The sequence below is a fragment of the Falco cherrug genome, chromosome 8 (assembly GCF_023634085.1).
Source record: "Falco cherrug isolate bFalChe1 chromosome 8, bFalChe1.pri, whole genome shotgun sequence".
NCBI lineage: Eukaryota > Metazoa > Chordata > Aves > Falconiformes > Falconidae > Falco > Falco cherrug.
Window position 1 is genome coordinate 27,309,282 of NC_073704.1, and position 24,739 is coordinate 27,334,020.

Sequence of the window (24,739 nt, forward strand, 5' to 3'; positions counted from 1 at the left end):
ACTTTTTTTTATTTACATTAAGGCAGGTGTTCCTATGTCTGATAACTTCAATCAAAATACAAAAAATAAGTGATGACTGTGTTGGCTGTAAAAACTGAAATTTGTGGAATCAAGTTGCTGCTATAGAAGCAACTTCTTTAATACCTGATTTTGGATTGAATGTAAGAGTCCCTGCCAGCTGTTCATTCTCTGCAAAAATGTTTGACTTTAGTGTCTTTCATTAAAGTATGGGGACTTACACAGGGACATGTAGATAGCTTTTTCATGAAATCTGAATGCCAGTTTTGTGGGGAAGGAGTGGTTTGAGCCAAAGTGCTGTTTCCTTCTGACATCCTCTTTCCTTAGTAATAGGGTGGTCGCTGATGTGGTTGTGAGAAACTTGTACAGAGATAAAAATCAGCTTTTTTCAAACCTCTTGTGCAAAGTACATTTTGATTAATCCAAATATTAGTTCAGGGTACACAGCAAGATAATTCCTGGAAGAAAATGCACCTGTTAGATTAGGAAGTCTAAAAGCCTAGCTCATTGCATATAAGTGAAATTATTTATTTTGTTAAGAGATTATATCAACCTTCTTTTACAGAAAGATGTTAAGAATGTAAAACATGAACAGGCTTGAGACTTGTAGAATTTACTTTATATTTGACTGTGAGCTTCTACAATATGTGTGGACTGTAGATTTGATGTGAAATGGTGGTGATTTGATAAAACTAAATTACTTTTATTATATCCCAGAACTGTTCTCTACGGGATTTGAGCATAAACTTGGAAATAATTATTTTACACTGTTGCACATTTTGTCTGTAACTTTGCTGGAGACTTAATATTCATGAACAGGGGAAGTTTATACATAATGATGGTGAAATACATCACTCACCTCAGTGAAATGGAACATTAGAAAATGAGCCATTCTCCTGTGTGGGAGACATGTTCAGTCTGCCATTAATAAACTCTACTAAGAACTGTAACAAACCTTTCTGTTTGTACTGAATACAAGGAACTTTTATTTGACCTTGCTGCCTTCAACTTCCAGCAAAGCAATGGATGCATTAAGATCTAAGCTAGCTCTTTAGAAGAGGCTTGTGCTGTGTGTGCTTTTTTTCCCTAGCAAGAAGTTGAAACAGCTAGCATTTGTGGCACTGTAATCCACTGCAGCTTAGTGCAATACAAGAATTTACTCAAAATACTCTAGGGGTAAGTACAGTGTAAGAAAATACATCCTTAAAAAGAGAAGTGGAAACATCAGTGTTCTGTGCTTTTTTTTTGCTTCGTTTTCGGTGGTAATACTGATGTTCCCCATGTGTTGAGGCTTACTGTGCACCATATTAAAATGCTATCACATTATATTAGCTATTAGGATAGTAACTCCTTTGCTGTAATTGTTTTGCAATGATCACCTTCCCCCACCGCCCGATTTTTCTTCTTACAGCAGGAAGAACATGAAATGTTTAATTCTCAGAACAAAGGTTTTATTTTGATCTTTGCCTCTTTGGTCTGTTTTTATGCAGGTTGAAATTGTTTTAAAAGTTTTGCAGTGCCTTGCAGAAATACAGTGTTGTGTCAGCTGGCAGCATGAATGTTTTGGTTTTCTGCTGTTAGTGCTGCAGATAATACCAGTGGTAGCAAAGCTCTTCCTAGGCTGTTGTAACAACAGCTCTTGATCAAAGGGCATTGAGAGGTTAAAAAAAAAAGTGGGCGTCGTAACAAAACCATCCTTGACCTGTATAAGATTTGGGTATCTGAGGTTCAGAGAACAGGGCTTGATTTTATTTATTTGACAAGGCAGGTAGATGCAACTGCGAAAAGGGCTAAGGAACCTTAGGAGGAATCAAAGAGGTTTATTGACCAAACACTGAAACTTAAATGTTTGCTGCACTGTACAGTTGTAATTAAGCGAAGAAAAGAATGTTAGAATGACAGTTACATTTACCATTCTGTTAGATATCTCTTTTCAGTTGCTTTAATATTTACCTTTGGATAAACCTGCACCTATTCTGCCTATCCCTTGTCAGATACTCATTTGACTGATAAATAGATGATTATCAATGGCTACTTTGCTTCACCGTGTGGTGTTCTATCTGCGTATAACAGATTCTATAATGTAGAACTTTACATTTATGAAAGCAGTGTAGCTCAACGAAGGGGAATTTTCATCAACTGTACTTGCCCTATGTTTTACAGATGCTCTTTGTCTTAAGCAGAATATTGATGATTCAGGGTATTTATTTAGCATAAAATGAAGTTTGATTATTCAGGGGTTTTACTTAGTGTAAAATGAAGTCTGTGTTCTAAAAATCCTTATTCTTTAAAGACTAACAGTCATCATGTTTGCTGAAGGGAATATACTCTGTGCAGTGTCATTCTGCAGTAAGGTCCATTGCTTTAAGATGTAAATGGACAAATAAAAGGCAACGGTTGCTTGTTACAGGCTTTTATGGATATGTTTAATCTTCTGAATAGTTGTATAGAATATCCTGTATAACCTTTAAGAAAGGAGGCTATTTGCCAGATAGCGTAATTTCATATACTTCTAATCAGCATCTCCTAGTTTACTCTTGCCATCTCAAATAGCAGACTTGTGTTAAATGGCTCAGTAATGTAGACATTAGGGAAATAATCTTATTAGTAAAGTCAACACTGCCTGCGTTCTGGATTGCTGAATACGGCTGAGTCCTAAAGGTAAATGAGTTGCTTCATAAACTCCAATGATGGGATTGGAGCAGACAAACCTACTGCTGCCCGGTGTCATCTACAGTGTGCTTTTTCTAGAGAAGCAACTCCATACCTGAATGACCACTGTATTTTTCTCATACCTTGGTCTATGTATTATGTACTTGGTTCAAGTATTATAGACAAGTCAATAGCTGGCTGCTCTTTATTTATTTTGTTCTGGAGCTAACTTGAATGTCATGGGCAGTGAGAATGTGTCCTGAAATGCAAAATACTAAGTATGATGGGAGATGCCAGTCCGGGTAAGAAATACAATTGCTAGTAGGGAAGATGAAGCCTCTTAGGAATCTTCCAGCAGTGATTTAGGACTGTCCTCCCCAAGCTATTTGCTCTTCCTTTCTTTTGGCATCAGCCTCACAGTAATGGTGCATTTTTATCAGGAGGAACTGGAACTAGTGAGATGCAGGCACATGTCTCCTTCAGTCATGGAAAGGCAGAGGAGCATAGCAGACAGGTAGAACTAACGAAGGCTTGAAGTAATACTGTTGTTTGCTCAATGCATGCAAGCTAGATTTAAATTTATAAACAGGATGTTGGCCTTCCTGCTGGTGAGGGAGAACTCTTGATCATGTTATAACATGACAACATATGTTAAAACATCACAGACTTTATGCTACTGCTGTTCCCAAGCAAAGCTGTTTTGACTTACCTGCTCCATCTCTGCAGCTTGTTCCTTTTCCAGTTAACCCCTCTTTTGATTAAAAATATATTAAATTAATCATGTATTTAACTAGATCCTTTTCTGGATGTAGTTCAAAATGTGGTAACATGGTAATATGGTGCCAGTGATAGGAATAAGTGGTGTGGAGGCAGAGAAACTTGGGGTGGAAAAGGAAGATGATGGCATGGCCATGAAAAGGAGTGGGTTTGTTTCCATTTAAAGTGTTTAGAAGCTATGGCTTCGGTGTTATCTAATACAGGCACTTGTTAGCCTCAAGCAGTACATCTAGAAGGTGAGAACCTCTTACTGCAGTGAGGCATTGATTCTGAAATCCAGGGAGAGCCATACTGCCAGATTTCAGTCAATTGCTTGAGTATACTAAGATGTGCTTACCCTATAATTTCCACCCCTGCTCCTCCCAGCTTCCATCACCTGTACAGGGCTTGTACTGAATGCATAAATAACTAATATGCTTTATTGCAACTTCTGTCCTCTATTTTTATACTCTTCTGTATCAGCAATTACACTGTTCCTATAAGATTTATTTTGTTCCGGTAGCATGACAAATGATCTCAGAACCATGCCCCTGGGTTTGGGCTGAGCCAGTGTCATAAGTGCTGGTTTCTGGTGTTGATAGTTTTTGGTTTTGTTTTTTTTTTTTTTATCTCAGAGTCAATGTTTAGCTGTTTATCCTGCTCCTGATACTGAATATGTTCTGTTTTAGGGATTGTGGCACAATAGTGCTGATGGCTGTCAGTTGTGTATCACCTCTGCAAAGCGCTCTTGGGATGGTGTTTATAGTGCAAGGAGAGTGCTTTGTGCTGTGCAGGTTTGTGCAGAAACACAAAGGGCCACATGGGCAGAGGAATATGGGGTGATTTTCTACAATCCTTCCTAGCTTTGGTAGTGAAGGAATTCTGACTTCAAAACCCTCTGCTTACTAACCATTGCTTCATCAGTGAAATCCATTTGCAAGATGCTAAAACTGACAAATGGCCATGAACTGGAACACTAAGGCAAGGGAAACACTGGATGTGTTTTCAAAGCTGTGTAAGCAGCTGTGGCTCATTGATCTTGCTTGATGGTGCAGGAGTATCACACGTCAGCATTCTTCTTGGCTCTTACCCTATCATTTAGCAGAAAAGGTCACCTTTTTAACTTTCTAGTTAAAGACTCTTGGTCATGACAAGTGTCTCACGAACATGGCATGATTTTGCCAACTGTGGAACAGAGCATCTTAGCTTCGAGACAGGACTGCGTCTCCTTAGTGTTGGCTCTGGAGTTCTTATTAATCACTGTGATTCAGTCTTGTGCCTTTCTTGGATATGCTTCATCTGTTGGTCTTTATCACAGTCCTTTTCAATCCCTTCTTTTAAAAGGTGATGATACTTGTTTTTACCATTTTTTGTAGCCTATTTCAGTGGAAGATCTCGCAATACTCGGGTTGTGGGCCTTGATGTGCAATTGTTTAGTTTCATTTGTGGTTCCCACTGGAAGTTTGCTTGCCTGGGTATGCAGCTTGGGGTCTTGCTCCACTGAAGACTTGCCTGTTTGAAGGACCGTACCAGCATAATTATATATGCCTGTAATAACATGTAAGTCTTAAATATCTGTTCAAGCAAGTTTTCCCAGGTTTGTTTAGGGTGGCCAAAATACCCCCCCCAACCCTCATTTTGGGTGGATTTTGAGGGCTTATCCAGGCTTTACAAACCTCTAATTGTCTTAATGGTTAAGTACCTCTGGCCAAGGGCCAGAAAGCAGGTCACAAGCGCAGCTCTGCTGAGGTTACCGTGCTGCAGGGTCAGGTGCAGCAGCACATATCACTGCCACCTCGGCAGGGCTCTGAACACCCATCGCCTGCCAGCGCGTCATGGAAGGGGGTTTGCCAACACACGGGTCATTCATGCTTCTTGTGTGTGCACAATGGTTTGTGCCTGTAGGCTTAGTTTTAAATCTGTACAAAACTAATTACAGTGCCATAGTAATTTTTAGTCATCTGCTACTTAGGTGTTGAGAGTAGCACTAATAGCTGTCCTGCTACATACTGGGTGAGTGCTTCCTCATCAATTAATTTAGGGTAGCATCCTTCTTCCGAGTGTGAATTGACTTTCTGAGGGAAGAAGGTGGCACCTGCAGAGCAGCCAGCCTGTGCCAGGAGGAATGGGCAACCTGAAGGCAGCGGAGCAGCATTTTGAATTGTCCTAAAAAGTGTGCGCAGCCTGCTCACCATGGAGCCGAGGCCGCTTGTCCTACCGCCGGACTGCTGCTCGGGGCGGGCCAGGGGCAAGGGTTTCTGAATTAAGCAACGGCGGAGACCTAATTGCACCGAGGTGGATGTTCACATCCTATCTCTGAACAATAAAGATCACACAGCCGCAGGCCGGGTCTAACCCAAAACGGCCTGACGGCAGCCAGCGGCTGCTGCCCGGCCTCAGGCAGAGGCGGGAGGCGGCAGCCCCTCTGCCCTTCGGGCCGCCCCTGCCGGTACCGCCGCCCCGCCCCGGGCCCGCTGGCGCCAGCCCGGCCGCCTCACGGAGGGCAGCGGAGCGGCCGGGCTGGGGCAGGGGGCGTGGCTGACGCGCGCGCGCTGGGCGGCCTCCCACCGCCTCTGCAGCCTCCTGCGCGTGCGCGGGGGCGGGCCGTAGTTCTTGCGCCGCTCGTGCGCCATGACGTTGTGCCGCGGTGACGTCCCGCGCGCCTGTCTCCGCCTCCCGCCGGCGGCGCGGCCGACGTCACGAGTTTCGGCGGAGGGGGAGGCGGGGCTTTCGGTTGGCAGCAGAAGCGGCGGCGGCCGCCGGCGCCTCACGCCTGACGAGCCCCCCCCCCCCCCCTCCGGTCCCGGCTCGGCCCCGCCGCGCCGCCAGCGCCTCGGGGGCACCGTCCTCGCTGCCCTCCCCGCGGGTCTGACTCGGAGCGCGGTTCCCTCCGCGCCGGCTCCGGTGCCTGCTGTCACCCTCCCCGCCGTGCCCCGGCGCGGGCAGGCCCCGGGCCCCTTCCCCCCCTCCTCTGGGGGGGTGGGCGCCTCTCTGGAAACCTGGCCGCTCCTTCCGCGTCGCCTGCCCAGCCGGGCCTGCGCCCGCTGCTGCCGGGCAGCGCGGGGGGTCCCTCGCGGCCGCCCGGCCTCCGCTGTGACACAGGTCGGTGCCGGCGGGGCGGGCGGGGGGTGGCGCGGGGAGAGGCCGGGCGGGGGGCGGCCGCGGCTGCCCGGGGGCGGGTTTGTGGGTGTGTTGGGGGGGCCGCCGGTGCGGGAGCCGCTTGGGGCAGCTTCGGGGGCGGGGGGTGCGGGCCGCGCTGCTGGGGTCCGCCGTCCCTCTGGAGATGGCGCTGAGCGCCGGTGGCTGTTGGAGGTGCCGGGGACACGCGCTACGTGTGAGTTATTTACGTTACAACTGCAGGATCTTAGGGATTTTACGAGCTGTACAAACGCTTATACGTCACCGTAAGCCTTTCTGTCCGTGCTGATGCTGTAGTCTCTTGTCTTTAAATTGCGCTGCAGCGATAGCAGTGCTATGAATTGGGTATGTAGGTCAGGTTCTGCGAGGTACTTTGGTCGGGGGAAAAAGTGAATGTTAGATTATTTTTTGCCTTGCTGCTTCTGAGGTGCATTGCAGCACCTACGAGATTGGCTTTTTCTCTGACTTCCTCTCTTGCTTCATAAATCTGGTTTTAGTTTTTGTCTGTGGAATTACTGAAGATCAAAGCATTAAATAAGCTGAGCACTTCTAAGCTGTGTTGTATCATGAAGTGTCCTCTAAGAGGTTGGTAAAAGATAATAAAAACCTTCCTTGAAATAAGAGGGATTGATAGTCAACGCAGAAAATGTTTCTCGGCTATAACATTTCCTTAAACAATGCAGCACGTTGCAGAGCATAAGAGGCCTTCAGAAATGTGCTGCTATGTATATGGCAAAGATGTAGTATTTGCAGAATGAGTGTCTATATGCTTGTCTTGCACAACATCTTGGATTTTCTCGTGGCACAGCACTTTGTAGGAGAATAACCTAGCGAGTCTTTCATGTGGAATTCCCTTATGGATAGTTTTAAGGGAATGGGCAGCAAGGAGTTAGTACTTATGCTACACTGAAAATACTTAGAAGGATTTTCTTGGTTGGTTTCATGTTGTTTGTGTGGGTTTTTTTCCTACCCTGTGGCAAAGCCCTTTGCTGTTATTTGAAATTAACAGAAATACTGTGTGAGGAAATTTTACTTTCATGCATGCCTTTGCTATAGTGGCTTTGTAAATAACTTTCCTTAGAAATATATTAAAAAATGAGCACTTGCTATAATTCCTGTGTTTTTTACTCTTTGTGTTCTGTCATGATTGCTACTGAAATGTATTGAACCCAAATATTGATTCAGATGATGAGGCTGTATATAATTAATTTGATTTTTTTCCCTAAGGTTTTATTGTATTTTGATAAGGCAGAGTAGCAAGGTAATGTTTATCAAATTGACTCATTGCTGGAGAAAAATCTGCATACAGTTTGCCTTGATGAACTGTGTCAGTGGTTATCTGATGGTAATGGAAGACTACGGTGAAGAAAACATGTCTGTGAATTGCTCGTTTTGGCTTGCTGAGATTTCTGAACTGTCAGAGGAAACTTTTTTGAAGATAACTGTGGTGTTTGGTAATACTGAAAGCTTTTATAGTATATGTGAGTAGGCAGATACCTGTGACAGGTAGAACGTATTAATGTAGTGTAACAAGACCATTATCTCATTTAATATCATGGTAGGGAAGCACGCTTTTTTTTTTTTCCCCCTCTTTATGTTGATAAAATTTTAGATAATTTATGGTAAAAATAAATAACCTTTCAAATTTGGTCATAGACCCATCAGTGGTTCTTTGCTGTGGTTCTTAGGAAAGCTAATCAATGTACAGACTTGTGGAATTTAAAGCTGATTGAGGCTAAATGCAGAAGTCTTATTGTTTTATTATAAAGGTAACGTTTTCTCTGCAGAAAGCAAGACAGTTGGTTATTCCATAAATTTAATTCATATTTACAGCTTTTACTTTCTTCTTTTTTTTCTTCAATTTGCTGAAATATAGCATTAATGTATGGGTACAAATCAGAATTGTTTTCTAAAACCTTGTCATTATTAATAAGTATTTACAGACAACTTCTTGAAAAAAGCTTTGCATATCAGCAATTTTAAGTTTGATTTTTTGCCTTTTATCTATATTATCTTCACTGCAGGCTGACTTTTTACATCAGCAAACTAAATAAAAACTAATTACATGCAATTTATTTTCATGACAGATTGTTCAGTGGCTCTCTTAACTGAGCATTCTCTGAAATGAAAATAATATTTTCTTATAAAATGCAACCTAAGAATGATAATAGCGATTTCATTCATTGATTCCCTCTTTCCAACCAAACACACAGGCAGAAGTGTTCTGATCTATCAGGACGTACACATTTGGTTTGGAGTAATGAATGTATTTTCTAATAATTTCTTTTTAGAGCTCTGCTGTTTACATTATCCTCTGTTTAGACTAGTATTTGGAGAAAAATGAATGAATGATGAAAATCTGACTGATCAATGTAATTAAGTACATCTTGTTACTTTTGCAGAGCTTATTTTCATATGTATGACAAACTAATGTAAATGTATATTTACTGGTGATGCTACCTAGGTTCATCTGGTTAGCAAATAATTAAGTTTGCTGTCCTGAATGTTTAATTTCTAAATATAAGCTTTTAAAATCCTGGTGTAGAACTGACACAATATTAAATGTAAAAATAAAAAAATTTCAAAAACACAGTTAATTCTATTAAGCACACTATTTCTGTAGGAGAGAAGAAAAATCTTTTTTTAATAGAATAAATACTGCATTTACTATTTCAAATTTCTGGTATTTTGTAGTGCCAAGGAATAGGTCAAAACAGATCATGCATACTATAATTGCACATATCTTGCAAAATAACATTGTAAACATAATTGAGCAGTAGGAACATGTTCAGAATGCAGTGCATTAGTTATGATTCTTGCTTCTGGGTCTCAGCATGAGATCTTGATTTAGTAATACAGTAATAACAACAAATACGTCTTATGGCTCTATGTTAACCTGATTGCTTAGACTTAGCATATTTTTCTGAGATGTTTTTAATATATTCACCTTAAGTGTATATTTTGAGAAGTTGCAGAAGGTTTGGTGACAATAAGAAAAGGACGATGGAGTTCTGTGTCAGGATATTGCACTGATTTCTATCTGTGGGAGCCGCTGCTCTAGAGACGCTTGACCCACAAATCCACATATGGCATAATTTAGAACCCAGCTTAATGAGGTCATTTGAAGTTGGACTAACTTGAGCAAGGCCAAAGCAGGGGTACCTGCAGTGTGCTTTAAAAACTGAGAGTCGGGAATTGGTAGTGTAGGGAGGCCTTGTAGACATGAATTTTTCCTGTCCGTTTGCAAAGTCTTTTACTTACGTTTACTTTTGTATCTCAAATTATTGTATATTTTTTAAATTATACCAGCAAACCGTATGAGAGGAAAATAGTTTTCTTTAGGCTAAAGGTTCTTTTCTTTGCTGTAGCTTTGTTTTTATTTTTTGAGTCCTTCCCTATTTTTCCCTCACTTGCTTCTCTTTCTGTATTTACGTTAAATAATTTATCCACTTCTGTGGATTATCTGCAGTAGTAAAAGATGCCACTTTTGTGTTCCTGAGATGTTTTGTGCTAAGTACACTAACAGTCTGACAACAACAATATAGTAAAATTAAAATGTTTCAGATGTTTATGTTGCAAAGATTGTACTTTTGAAGTTCAGGTAAGATAACACTGATAAACAGTTCTCATTTGGATAAATGAAGATAAGAGTTCTCATTTGGATAAATGAAGATAAGACAGATGTCTAAGAAGTGAAGGGATTTCATGAGTCAGTCCCTACTCTGAGGCAGAAGCAAATACGCTGAAATCATGTCTGATAGACATTTGTCTGATCTGTTCTTAAGAAAAAACTCAAAAGGGGAATACCACACCTCTTCACTGGTCTATTTATAGCTAGTACATAACTATCATTATAGTTAGGAGGCTTTTCTTAATATTTACCTTAAGTCTCTGTCTTGGTGCTAGTTAAGCCAGTTAGTTCTTGTCCAATTGTTATTACTCATGCAGGATAATGATTTCTGTACTCTTTGCCCCAACTGTTTGTATATGTGAAGACAGTTCTTCTGTCTCACTTTATTTCAGACTTCTCTGTACTAAACTGTGCAAACAGGCCTTTTCTTCACAGGTCATGTTTTCTCAGGTTTTTTGTTGTGAACTCTCACTGAACTCTGTGTGATATGTCTGTATCTTTTTCAAAGTTCCCCAGACAAAGTCTTTAGCAACAGAGCAATTAACCTACTCTGTAAGTTGGAGCAGAAGTAACATGACAGCCTTATTAAAATGTCATTCTGATGTCATAGGGTATGTGTGTGCACCTTTGGTTGGGCTGTGTTTTGTTTTGGGTTTGCTTTTTTTTCAGCAACGTCAGGTTCTTGCCTCCTGCATTTGTTGACACAGGAGCCTGTATTAGTGATTGTTAAATCGGGTATCTCTTTCTTCATATATATGAATTTGAGCTATCTTTCCAAAGAGCAGAACCTTATAATGTATAGAATTCAATCTCTATTTCAGGTTGGTTTTCTTACATTAAATATTTCTAGACTCAACAGAATCACTGTTCAATAAGTTGTTCTACAGGAAAGTATGCAGTTTCTGTTCTTCCATGTCTATTTCCCCGCACATACAATCCTTGTGGCTTTTGAACATAAACCTGCTCTACAACAGGAAACTTGATTGAGAACAAGTTCTCCTAGGGCCAGATGCAGTTTCTGTTGGCAAAAACATGTCTTTACCAGTCTGTTTTACACATATGCTGTCTTTGAAGTAAGTCATATTGCTAAGATAACTTCTGTCAGTGTAACTGTACCTGAACAAGCCTTCTGCCATTTTGAGATGTCATACAGTCCAATGGCATAGAACAGGAAATTTTTATCCTATAGGCATGCGTTATTGGAAGAATTGCAGAGCCAGCTACAAAACAGATGTGTTCAACATGTTCCCTGGCTTTACTCCCATTTTATCTGACTTATGTAAATGATTTTATCCATGGTTTTTGAGGCTAGATCACAGATGGGACAAATTGCATGATGCTTTCAGCAGTGCTTCCTTCACAAAAAACAAACCATACACCAATAATGATTCTTAAAGGTAGCCTTTAATTTCTTTCAGGAAGAAGTATTCAAGTAGTCAGTGTTGACTGCCTCTTATCTATTCTCATAATTATGTTAAAATAATTTAGACAAGAGAGTTCTGTAAATGCCAACAGTTTGAATGCCATGTTAACAAAATGGTAACAATGGGAACTATAGTCTCACCTTTGAACAAAGATTTGAAAACTGGAAAATACATGGATCAAATTGTTTGAATTAAAAAAATAGAGAACTAAAATACAGACAAGCAGTAATTAAACTTCTAAAAGAAAATCTAAAGAAAACGACGTTCAATTTAAGAACATGAGAATTTGTCATCCTAAATATATATTTTTTTAATCTAACTAAAGCTGTGAAACCTGATGGTAAAGCTCAGCTTGTATTTGATTGTTGTTTTGTCACTGACTATGTGTACATTTAGCAGCAGCACTATTATTATAACTCCAGCATAAGACTTTTTTAAAATAAAAATAAATTGGAAGGGTAGACCCCCAAATCTTCAAGCACAGTCTTGTTTTTTCCATAATGGCTTGATGATAACTGAATGGGTATAAAGTAGTAGAGTAGTAGTTATAAAAGTGTTACTTGTGCTGCTGGCACTGGTTAGTGCAGTAACTTCAGGCAGGGATGAGGTGGGCAGTGCAATGAATGACTTTTTAAGCTGCTGCAGCAAGTTCCTTTGAAGCATATCTGTTGTGGCTCCGTCTGTGATATTGGCACTATCATGAGTACCAAATGAGACTTTCAAATGAAAATTTAAATGTTACTGGTGAAGTGGTGGACAAGTTTTAAGTAAAATCTAATCTGGAATGAAATCAAACAAAAGACAGTCCAGCATTCTTCCTCCAATGGTTGAGTATGAATAAATGCTTGTGGAAGAGTGAGAACAAGGCAAGCATGTATAATACTCAGCTTGAATATTCTTTCAATCCCTAACTATTTTCAGTAAAGGTTTGTTCTAAATCTGAGGTGGTTTTTGTGTAGCTAGTAACCTTTGGACTTTTATCCTCAAACTTGGCCAGTCCTCCGCACACCCCCACCCCCCCACCCCCACCCCCGCCCCCGGAAGCTAAATGTCTGGCATCCAGATATCCTTTGGTAAGGAATACTACAGGTATGCTATTTGTTGTTTTAACATCTACCTTCTTTTCTTTGAACTTAGCTTGTACTGGTTTCCTTTGGTGCCACATTTCTTTTGGATGAGAGTGAAGAATCCATCTCTGCTCCTTGTATGATTTTGTACCCTTTATTGCTTTTCCCTCCACCCAAATATTTCTGAAACCAAAGAGTCCTAACTTGCTTATTTGTTTTCCCCTGTAGAACCCACTCCGTGCCTTTGATTGTACCTTTTGCTCTCCTCTGAAACTACTGTATTCTGCTACATTCTTTTCTGGAGCTGAAGGCCTCAGGACTGCTAGTGATAGCCAAGATGGGCAGACAGTGATCTGTTTTGTACTAATTTTTTTCATAATAATTCCTAGCATTGGCTTTAATTTCTGAAAGCTGGCAGTATTCAGTGCAAAGCCCATTGGTTTGTTATGTGCAAAGTTAGAATTGCTTCTCTCCCTCCTCCCCTCTGCACCTCATCTTGCATTGGCTCCATTCATCTGTGCTGATATCTTCTGCTCTATTGCTCAGTCTGCTAGTCTGATAGACCGCCTTCTTTACTGTAGTCAGCCCTTTCCTTGCTCTCCAGAATAATGTAAAATTGGTAGATACAGTAGTGTTGGAAAACTTTTCACCTTACTCCTGTTTCTTGCATAATTTAGTATATGTTGAACAACACAGACGCTTGTAGAACTCCACTGGTACCCTCCTTCCTTGTGAGAACATCAGCTATGTATGTTCTAAGTTTTATATGTTTTAACCAATTTATTCATGCAAGGGTTGGTTGTCTTTCTTATGCTGTGGCTATAAGAAAGCCTCGGCAAGACCTTTCCAGCACTGACAATCCAAGTAGACCAATGATAATGATGGAGTTCAGCTCTTTACACGTTAGTTCAGAGTGCACCAAGAGATCTGAAAGTGAGTATCTCTTTTTGGAACAGCCATATCTACTCTTCCCTGCTCTATCATAAATTTCCTTCTGTCCATTATTTCTAGGTGTTTTGTTATAGGTCACACTAAATTACTTGTAGTTCCTTGGAAGCTCCGTGTTACACATGCCATCTCTTAAAAGATCTTTTAAAAAGATATGAATCTTCAGGGTCCAGGAGGGGTGGTTCCAGCATGACTTCTTGCTCCTTTCTTTGTGTTGATGTTGGTGCTGTAGAAGTGTGACATCATTTATATAGGCTAACGGTCAGTTAAAACGTAAAATCAGTCTTTTCAGCTGGATCATCTTTTTGCTCTGGATCTCCAGCATGTCATTGAGGTTCACCCTGTAAAGCAGCAGTTGCTGTAGACAAGTAGGACTACTCCCTTGACAGAAATGCAACCTTAGCAGTGGAACTGTAGTCTTAAATGGTGATTACATGTGGGCATGTATGTAGCAATTCTTCCTCTGGAACTTTTGAGCCTGTAGTTGGTTTACCTTATTAGCTGTATTTATGAGGGCTCTTACATTTTTATCATTTGAGGGAAAAGTATAATTATGTAGCATCATAGGTCTCGTCGTAATGCTTTGGTACCCGCGGCTAAGGGGTGTGGGGAGATGCAAGAAGAAAACCTTATGAGGATACATTGTCTCAGTGTCTTAGCTTTTTGATTGTGGAGTGTTTTGACAAAACCAGGTTTTCATTGTTACATTTTGGTTCAAATGTTACTATGAGCAATTGAGTTGAAGTTTTTTTTCTGGCTCTCAGGAAGCTAAAGATTGTTACCAAAGTACAAAGTAAAAAAGTGTGTACTTGATAGTTTAGCAACATCTTAATGTGTTGGCCTGTGTGGGTCATCCAGTTTAAAACCAGGGCCTACTGAATATGGGTAAAAAATTACACACTTGTACATTTAGACCTGCTCAGTGAAACCTTCTGGCTGTAAAAATAATGCAAAATCATATTACACATGTGGTAAAAAAAAAATCTTTGGATTTTGCATAGTATGTTACCTATGCATGCACTCAAGGTTTTCTCAGTTTCCATTGGTGTATATTAAGTAAGTGCTTGTCCGTCTTCTCAGTGGTATTATTCAGACCTCTGTATAGTTCTAAGCATGAGAGGTCTGAGTTTACCCATACCTGTGGCTCCCTTGTTAAATGTATTGCTCTTTGTTGTTGTCATTGTTGAATGTTTTAACCTTGAATTGGAGACTGATTCAGAAGTGGTTTTTCTGTGCTGTGCTGGAAATCTGTATGGCTCATTAATGTCTTAACATATTTAAATATTCCATATTAGTGTATTATGAAATTCTTTTGCATTTTATGTTCATATTAATGAGGATAGAAATAATGGAAGAAATGTGTGACAATGTACAGTTAATTTGTGTTATGATGGGGAGAGAGCATATGGGGTATTGAACTAGGAAGGTTGGAGCATGAGTCAGGAAAGGCATTTTAGGCAGAAGCTCTGGGTGATGATGTATTAATGGGGTGGGAAAATTTGATGGCAATGTAGTGGGAGAAGGTGAGAAAAATTGTCATTATATTACCATACTCTGGATTTCCTTATTGTATTGCTGCCTTATGAACTTTGAGGAGCAACTGTGCTTTGAGGAATGAGTAAGCTAGTATGCAACGAACGCTGTTCACTGAGGAGGATTCCTCCATGATTTGTTGCAAAATTTGGAAGACTTGTAGCAAATGAGACTGAGATGTCTTCACAGTGAAGACACAAAAATGTCCCTAGGAAATTAGATTCTGTCCTTGCTGGCATCATCACAGCAAGATGCCAGGCAGATCATGTTAATCAGAAAAGTTCGTATGTATTGCTGTGTTCAAGTTTTTTGGTACTTGATTTGAAATTATAGTAGTGTGATTTGCAGCCATGATTAAAACTCACAAGTGCTGCAACTGTGAAATAAGTGAGTGTTGCTCTGAATAGACGATGCTGTCAAATGTGATGATTGTATTGAAGAAAAATGAAGTTCCTCAGTTCTAGCATCTGAAGATAGATATTAAAACTAGCGGTAGAAATGGAGAGATTTGGTTTATTTCTCTGGCTTATTTCCCAAAACAGTCATCTTTCAACCCATCACAGTCACAGAACTGGAAGATGGACTGAAAGGGATAGAACTAGTTATTGGAGTTTAAGGGTGTGCTTTCTTCTGTAAGTTCTCAAAAGCAAAATCTGGCTGATGATTTTTTGTAATTGCTCTTGTACATTAACTGAAACGCTCCACTCATTTGCAATACCTGTTTTTTTTTCTCATTTATTTTTGCTTAAAGAATAATGTTCATAGATTCTAAGTGGTTTGTGATAGGTTCATGTTTTTAGTGAATGGCAACTGTGAAAAAATCATTTATTTGTCACTGGTTGTAGTTGGTCTTCCATTCTTAGAGTTGCAGGAATTGCCAATACCAGTAGTGCTGGTAAGATTAAGTTTGCTTACTGTATACTGTTAGCTCTTTGGCTTAACCGGTGAGCATGAATTCTGTCACAAAGAAGAGAGATATACTGTATTCTTTTAAGGTACATGCTGTGAACTGTCTGTGATAAAAGTAAAAAAAGAAGTTTCCCTCCTGTAGGTTCTTGGATGTTACAGTTGTTACATTTGTCAGGGCAAGCAGTTACATTTGTATAGGGGAATGGTTTTCATTGTAACACCTTTAACCCTTCTTCACAAATATTTTGACTAGCTAGTCCTAAATTTGGAGTAAAACTAACATTGATGGCACCTGTGACAGCTTCAGTAGAAGGCCTCAAAATGACAGCAGCAGATGCTGAGCCAAGGGCACCACTGAGATTTCTAGAAGGAGAAACAGAAGCACCTCAATCTCATTATGGCACTCGCTGCAGTGCGTGTTTTATGGGATTGTATGGATTAAAATTTCATACACCTGTTTTCTTTGAGAAGCCTTTTATGGGGCTACTCAGTTCACATAAGATAGTAAGTGAGGAAAAAGTTACAGACATCACAGAAGTGTTTTACTCTGTGTATTTGTGGGCACTCCAATGTCATCTTAATATACTGAGTGAGCCTTAAACATTTTTGTGATGTGAATAACATTAATGTTTGTGTGGCATACAGCTTAGTTAATGGTAAGGAATCAGTTCTTAGTGTTATGATGCTCTGAGACTTTCCACCATGGTGGTGGTGATCAGTTTCCAAGATGCCGGAGTGATTTGGAGGCAGTGATGCACTTATTTGTAGCTAGCCCAGTGAGCTATGTCTATTACTTAATGTGCTTCTGTGAGAAAATCTGGTCTCAGATAAGAGCAGAGGAGTATAAGCAGTTGATTTCTAGCCAGTATGTTCTGTTGCAAAATTGGCAATACTAAGATATTTTGCAAGGTGTCACTGTGGCATGTCTGCAAGTTTCAGCTGTTGTGAATTCAATCAAGCTTCCTCAATCTAAAATGTATATGTTTGTTTCATAATTTTTTTTTTCTTGGAATCATGAACCAGGTCTTAAGAAAGCATTGTGACTTTCAAGGCAGATTTGCCTGATGTATCAGCAAAGTAATTCTTTATTTAGGTCGAGAAATGAGCTGTTGGAGTGCTTTGGCTGCTGCTGTGGCAATAACAGATACAGGAAATGGAGAAGTTTTGTAAAAGTTGAATTAGGTGAAGAAAGAGATCTCGTTGAGGAAAGTAGGTGCTTTTCTGTCTGAGACCAATTACAGTCTTATCTTTTCTGTGTACTTGAAGTGGAGTGGGTTTATGAAGGGTTAGCCAGTAAAGGCTCTTGATACCATTTGGAAAGAAGAGGTTCATTCAAAGCAGGAAACTTGCATTTAAGTGTTTTGAAAGTCTCTAAATATGCTTATCTCACCCTATCAATTGTAAAGGAAGCGTGGGGAGATTAGCTTTCCTAGACTACAGTTAGTCTTTGTGAATATTGCTGTTAAGTGTCAAGATATTTATCTCAAAAGCATAATTTTGCTATAAACTCATATTGAACTAAATTATCTGCTACTTTGCATTTTTATGAGAACAATTCTTAAAAGCTGTGTCCTTGCATTCTCAAACCGTCCAGTGTATTTTAAGTTTTTCAAGTTGGAGTCGTTGTTCATCAAGCTAATAAATGTTATGTGAATGTGTCAAATTACAGTTTATAGAACAGCAGGAACTAAAGATTTAGTCTGAGTAGGATGAAGTTTTACTTTTGTCACTGGGCACGTTGGATCCTTCAGTTCATTCTGAAGTCATTTTCTCAAAGTACTTTGAGAGCTGTGCTGCATTTAGGGCGCTAGAACTGACAGCACTGCTTTCCCAGGTTTTATGCTTCCTGTAACTGGGAGGGCACAGTCCGTAATTAGAAGTTGTATTTTATGCAAGTCCTTTTTATTATTATTATTATTTTATTCTTTTCTTTCTTAAATTGAACTCTGGAAGGAGTACAGCTAGTGGCCATTCTTTTCAGAATATAAACAAGTACCAAATCATGCCTGTAGCGGTACAGATGAGGTAAGTCTGCATGGTCTTGTGTACTAAATTAGACATAAATTCACTTATTGCTTGTCCAGAAGATTGTAGAAGTCTTCACAGAAGAAATTTCAAGTCCGCACATTGTAGAGATACCTGATACATCTGTAACAGCAATAAAGGTACTGATGTTTCAGCCATCCCACACTTGCTGTCTGCAGTCTTTCTGATACTCTACACTGAACAGTGTATCTGCAGGTTGTGCAGAAGCAAGATGGCTTCTGCATACACTGCATTTTTATACACACCAGGATTGCATTATCTCTCTTTAACTTTGTATTGCACTTATGTTAGATAATTATACATTGTGATTTAATAATTCGTCTGAATTGTCTCTGGCTAAGACTCTCCAGTCCTGTAGCTGCAGCTTTTTTTCCAGTTTCCTAAATGATTGTCTTTATGTCAAAATGCATTCAGTGCAAAACCATTACTGAATAAACATAATAAATTCAACATATTCAGTAAGCATAATAAAACACAGTAAAACAGAACTTCTAATTCTGGGTGGTGCACTCCTGATTGCAGGGAGGATAAAAGTTCAAAAGCAGTCTTGTCAGCTAAAACTGCACCATAAATGGTGCTCCTCTCTAAAAAAACTAATTAAACACAATAGAAGTTAATATTGAATGGGAGGAAATAGCAATAAATAATTTATGTATTTAACTCTAAATACATTTTGTTGGACTGTGACTGTTTTAAACATGATTCAGGTCATTTGCTTAAGTTATAACTTGTACATCTTGTTGTGCCTTACCTGATCATTGTTGGTCTGTATGGGGTTGCACTAGGAATTATTCATTGATGTTTTCTGCTGCTAAATAGGAATATGGATCTCAAAGTATTTTACTTTAATCCATCAACTGAGTTTCATTTTAGTTAATTGAGACTTTAAAGCAAATCCTTAAAATACCATGTGATATTTAGCCAAATAAGTTGGAAAAACCTAAGTAGGGTGATTACTATAGTTAGTTCTGTTAACTAATCTGTGATCATTTCAAGAAGCCATATTTTGCTTGACCATAGTAAAAATCCTTGAAATAAAGGCATTCACTATGCTTTTAGTTTTCATTCTACAGTAGAGACCATGCTAACTATGATATTATTTTACTCTCAGTTGATGTGGAGATAAATAATTGGCAGTTCTTTGACCCTGTCCTTTATCCTTCTGAGTTTTTTATACAATATCTAGAATCCACTAGAATATTCTTGTTTTCCAGTTATTTCCAAATACTTCCAAGAGTGGTCCAGAAAACTGAACCACTAATTTTGTGAAGAGTCTTAGGCTCTTGGAAGTCCCTGGATCTTTAAATTAAAGTGTTTCATCTGAAGTATATTGCAATAGTGCATTGTATCTTTTTATTGTTGTTGATGGTGAAATTTCTATTCCAGTAACACTGTGCTGTGGTTTGGATACATCCTCTTGATTTTTTCAAAACCAGAACAAAAAATGGATGCTGGCTATTTCTTCCTGTTTTTTATCACCACTTGCTATTTCACCATCTAAATTCAGTAAAACACATGTATCTGAGGTGGGTTTTATCTTCCTTTTAATATATTTTTATTTTTTAAAAAAAGTGTTAACTTTGAATGAGTTGGGTGCTGTCGTTTTATGAAGGATATCATGCTTGCTGGTAGAGGTAGTTGGCTTATGGTACTATGTGTTTAAGGTTGCTTGGTCTCTGTATGATAGGTTAAAATAGCTTGGGGTTCTGAATAAACTGGTTTAATTACAAGACACTGAGAAATTCAGGGCAAAGTGTAGAAGTATACTGACTAAACTACATGAAATGACAACAAGACCTAAAATTTTGAAAAAATAAACCCAAGTACTTTTACAGGAAATAAACACATCAGATACTCTTTTGGAGAAAGAACATTTCTGGTTTGTTCCTTGCTCTACCATTCCTAGTGGTAGAAGGGTTTAGTTCAGCTGTTCAGGACAGAATTGTTGAGTGAAGGTAGTTACAGAAAAGCAAGCTGTGAGGGGAATACGGTTTTTGTCTGATGCTGTCTTGAGTCCAGGACGGGTAGTCAGTCCTGAATTACTGCCCTGGTTATGAGAGATGCTGCTCTAGATGGCCTTTTCCTTGCTCTGGGGCATCAGCTTGCAGAGCTTGATTGATTTGTCAGTCTTTCCTAGCACAGCAGAACTAGGTGGATCCTGTCAGTGTACCCCGTACAGTGCAAATGATCTCACTATCAGGATAAATTAATGGGGGGGGGGGGGGGGGGGAAGTGCTTCAGAATAGAAGGGGGCACATGACAGAGGAAGAACTAAAGAGGATAATACTTGTGCTCTGTGGCTCCTGCCTTTACTGGCATGCTGTTGATAGGCAATATCCTTCCCTGTCGGCTTTCAGACCTTAAAGTTCCTTGTGGTGTTCAAAGGAGGCTGGAATCAAATGTTTTAACAGCTTTTCTTGTAAGAAATTTTTATCCGTTCATTGCCCTCCAATATATTTCGTAGTACCGTGACAGGCAGAATATAGCTCTCTTATTATTCACCAGTTAAACTTAATTTCTCATGTTCCAAATTGGATCCACTGAGTCCTATATCTTTTTTTGTTTTCTTTTCCACATTACCTTAACTGATCAGTGTGTCCTTTTGATTTGGATTGATGTAATCTTTCCCTCCCTTTTCTACTTTGCCCTGTGAACACCTTTTTGTATGTATTTCTACAATGTGTTAAAGGTGAGTTCAGTTTTAGAAAAATTCAGAAATCTGATGTGTTATTGTTAGGCTCCAATTATTACAGACCTTCCTCTTACCTGCTTAAATATTTTTCTTGTTACTGCTCTTTGCTTTTCTTCTTTTTTTTTTCTTTTTTTTTTCTGTCCATGATTTTGTGTTGCTCCTTTCGTATTCTTTGAAAAGGGTGGCTTTTTGTCCAGTGTTCGTTTGTGTGTATGTCCATATAAAATCCTCTCCTTTATGCTCATTTCTATGGAGTTACTTTCTTTCAGGTATCTGCTAATGTCTTGTAACAATACTGAATTTTCTTTTGTGCTTGCCAGCTATGTAAGTTCCCATCATTTATGTCAACAATTGCTTTGAGCTGTGAAAAAGTCTTCTACAGAAGTTGAATTTAGTTGTTGCTGTTTGCTGTCTTGTTCAAAGACACTATTTGATTTGAAATGAAAAAAAAAAACCCAAAACACATGATGAGCAGTGCTGTACGTTATTTTGGTTAAAGATTAAGTAGGTGCATTTGACTAGGTGATCACCTGAGGTTGTTAGCCTTGCTTACTGTGATTTGTAAGAGGCTGGTGTGTGAGACCAAGCCTTTGATTGTTTAGAAGTAACATTTTGAGTGTAAAACTGTTTAGTCTGGCTCATTCTTCTTGCTATGAAACAAATTTTTATGGTATTTATATCTGATTATCTGTTTTACAGTCTGAGAAATTACCTGTGAATGCTCCCTCTTCATGTTCACCTGGCTTTTTTATCATCTTTTTTTTTTGTAGATGTTTCTGAATAGCAATGCTAGCAAATTTTGATTTCTTGTCAGTTTGTTTTAACTTGCATGTGCCTAATATAGTATAATCTCCAACTTAATTTGTAATGGAGTAATTATAATGCAACTTTCTTTTTTTGAGTTGACACTGTATCGTTTTGCTTTGGTGCAAGAATGGGGAATTATGCATCCTTGGACTGATGTATTTTAGTGAAAATTTGTAGGGAATTGATATCCATGAGATTCCTGTCCTGCTATTGGAACAGTTTTGAACTCTGAAGGTGTAAGACACCTTTCTATGTAGGTAAACTGTTACTAAGTCTGAATTTCTTACAAAATCAGGCAGATAAATTGCTTCGCTGCTTTTTTTTTTTTCCCCTGGTTTTTTAATATGAGGCAGCATGAAAGCCGGCTTACGTTCTTAAGTGCTTATATGTTACCTTTACTGTTCTCATATGATTAGTTTATGGTTCTGATTGTAGACATAGCTAATTTTACTTTTTAAAAATTGTACTTCTGTTACGAAGTTGGATGCTGTAGAACAGTTTCATTTCTGCACACTGTATACCTCCATATTCCACAGAACTAAACCAGCCTTTCTAGTTCACTTAATATTTACCTCATATAGCATCTGCTTGCTTTCTTCCTCTGTTGAATGAGGGTAAAGGTTGTTTTTTTTCCTAGCCTACAAGTTTTTGAATGTGACCAAGTCAGTCATGAGAGACGATGTAATGTGTATGCCAGTGTTTGTGTACTTCCCGTCTCTCAGTAACAGAGAGGCAGCTTAATCCTGTTGCATTTATTATAGGAGAAGTGTATGCATATGGATAATTAGCGCAGAGTATTTGAACAGCTAGATGATTGTCTGCATGACTTATTTGCCCTCAGGCTTTGTTTCATTTGCCATGAGAAAACTAAAAACTATTTCCAAGAATCACCTGGCTATTTTCTTCCTTCAGTGGCACACTCAGATTCTGAAAGACTTCCAGGCTTTCTATAAGGTGGCTGATGGGAAGTGAATCATGAATATGAATTAACATCTCTCCACCCTTATATCCAAAATGCTGTTGCTAGGATAATTTTCTTTGTTTGCTGCTCTTATCACATCATCACCTTTTTGAAATTCACTCTCTGTCATCCTTTCTTTAATTACATTCAAATTCAAGCTGCTTGTGTGTCTCTGCAAGACCTTGACATAATCTTATTCTACCTTTGCATCTGCTCTTGTGTTTTGCTGCCTTTGCTTCTCCTGATATTTTTTTTTCTGAGTTCCAGTTTTCTGTTTCACTTCCGTTTTGTCCTGGATTATCTTCTATTCTCTGTGTGTGTGTGTGTGTGTGTGTGTGTGTGTTTTGCTAATGATACTTTGTAACCATGTATTAGGGTATACTTTTTTCCCCTTGCTACTGAATGTGGTTTGGGTTTTTTTGGTTTAAAAAATGCTGATTTTTGTCAGCTTGTTTTTACTCTCTCCCTACACTCTGCTGTTGTTACCATCCATTGCAAAAGTGGGCAGTTAAAATCAGAAGTGTTTTCTCAATTCACAAAGGTGCAATCTTCATAAAGTTTGATCTGGTTCACCTGTTTAATTGGAATAGCTTATTTTTGAAGTGACACTAAATGCTAACAAAAAGATGGTTAAAATGCTGGTGATTAATAATACTTTATATTTGAATAGAAAGAAGTTTGGTTAAAAGGGATGATAAAGTGAGAAGTCCCTAAAGCTTTTCAGAGAATTTTTTTTTTCTAGGTTGGTGTGTTTGGGTATTTTTTCCTTCTAAGGAATAAGAAGGAAGTGGAACAGAAAAGAAATAGGTGCTCACTCATTAGCTGATGTTCTTCTAATGAGAGATGCCACAGATTAGTACTAAAGAATGAAGTCTTGTAGCTGGAGGAACTTGCAGAAGATGTTTCCTAATCTGTTCCTTCTTCTTGAGCTTGCCTATCCTATGTGAGTCCTGTCAGTCAAATACCTTGAGCTTCCAAGTTTGGTTATTTCAGTTAGGTTGAGGAAGAACATATGGGACGTTTTTGTTTGAAGATATAACTTGTTCGTGTTTTCTAAAGTGTGACAGAAGATTTAAAATGCCTCACAGCACTTTTGTATTTCTTTGAAATACTTACAAGGAAATATTACAAATGTACTTCATCCAATGTCGTGAAACACATTCTTATGTTTAATGTATTACGGCAGATAATTAAACATTTTATGAAAATGACACGAGCTCTTCACAGTTTTCCTTTTCTATTATGGAGCAACAGAAGCTTTTTTTTTTCCCTTTTTTTGTCAAAATGGATTTTTGTCTTCTGCTGTGGTGGCATCAAGAGGCTGGAAGACATGTTAGTAGTAAAAGCTGGGGTTGTGTCTTGAGACTGCAGGCAGCCCAGGCCAGATGTACTTCTCACTGTCTTACAGGCTTTAATATTTTACAAAGCATTAGACAGGAGTTTCTTTCCCACAACATGTGGAAGCTGTTTCAGGTACTGTTTTGAGGCTATCTATAGACTTGATGAATTGTATTTTCAGCTTTATTTTAGTTCTAATGTGCTCTCTTACATGCTCTCTCAACTGAACTGATTTCTGATTGCAGTGGGGCCTCTGGATATTCTTTAGAAGCCTGGTCTCTTCTTGGTAATTATGGAGCTTGAAATAGACAATAGTAGATGAGTCATCTGATATGTAGGTAAAAGGCAGTATACAGCAGAGACCTTTATATAGCTTTTAAGTTCAAATTCTTGCTGAAAAATATGCCAGAAGTGCCTGAAGCTTTCTAATTCCACTGGTGAAATGAACACTGCTTAAAAAGGCTGCTTTTATTAAATGAGTATGTAAGAAACACAATGCCAGAAACTGTTAGTTGCCTAACTGAAGATGCTCAGAAATCTTTTGGAAATTTGTAATTAATTTATTGTTAGCTAGAAAATTGGCAGAATTTCAGAGCTTGCCCACCTCCCCTCTGTTCTCAGCCATGTGGTTCCACAGGTGGCCCTATGCTGCATCAGGGGTCATTTGACACTGGTAAGGAACTAAACAATAAGGAAACAGGTTCTGTTTAAAATAATAAGTCATATTCTGTTGGTGTAGGTCCTTGAATGAACTTGCAGGGAAATAATCTGTTTTATCAGAGTAGGGTAGATCTTTTGGCTCTGAGTCAGAAGGGTGAA

At 39.0% G+C, this 24,739-nt stretch overlaps 1 protein-coding gene across 5 annotated transcripts in view; it reads left to right on the forward strand.

Annotated features, from left to right (window-relative positions):
- Positions 1-39: 39 nt before the first annotated feature.
- The window catches only part of MAP3K2 (mitogen-activated protein kinase kinase kinase 2), a 61,838-nt gene continuing 37,138 nt past the window's right edge, over positions 40-24,739 (forward strand). For 2 of the 5 annotated variants that reach the window (XM_055717496.1, XM_055717499.1), the window contains exon 1: positions 6,133-6,528. The gene's annotated coding sequence lies outside the window, so the exon portion shown is untranslated. Of the gene's footprint in view, positions 162-6,132; positions 6,529-6,717; positions 6,761-19,508; positions 19,649-24,739 lie in introns of those variants that run through there. The other 3 variants (XM_055717497.1, XM_055717498.1, XM_005442817.4) reach the window with 3 other exon arrangements.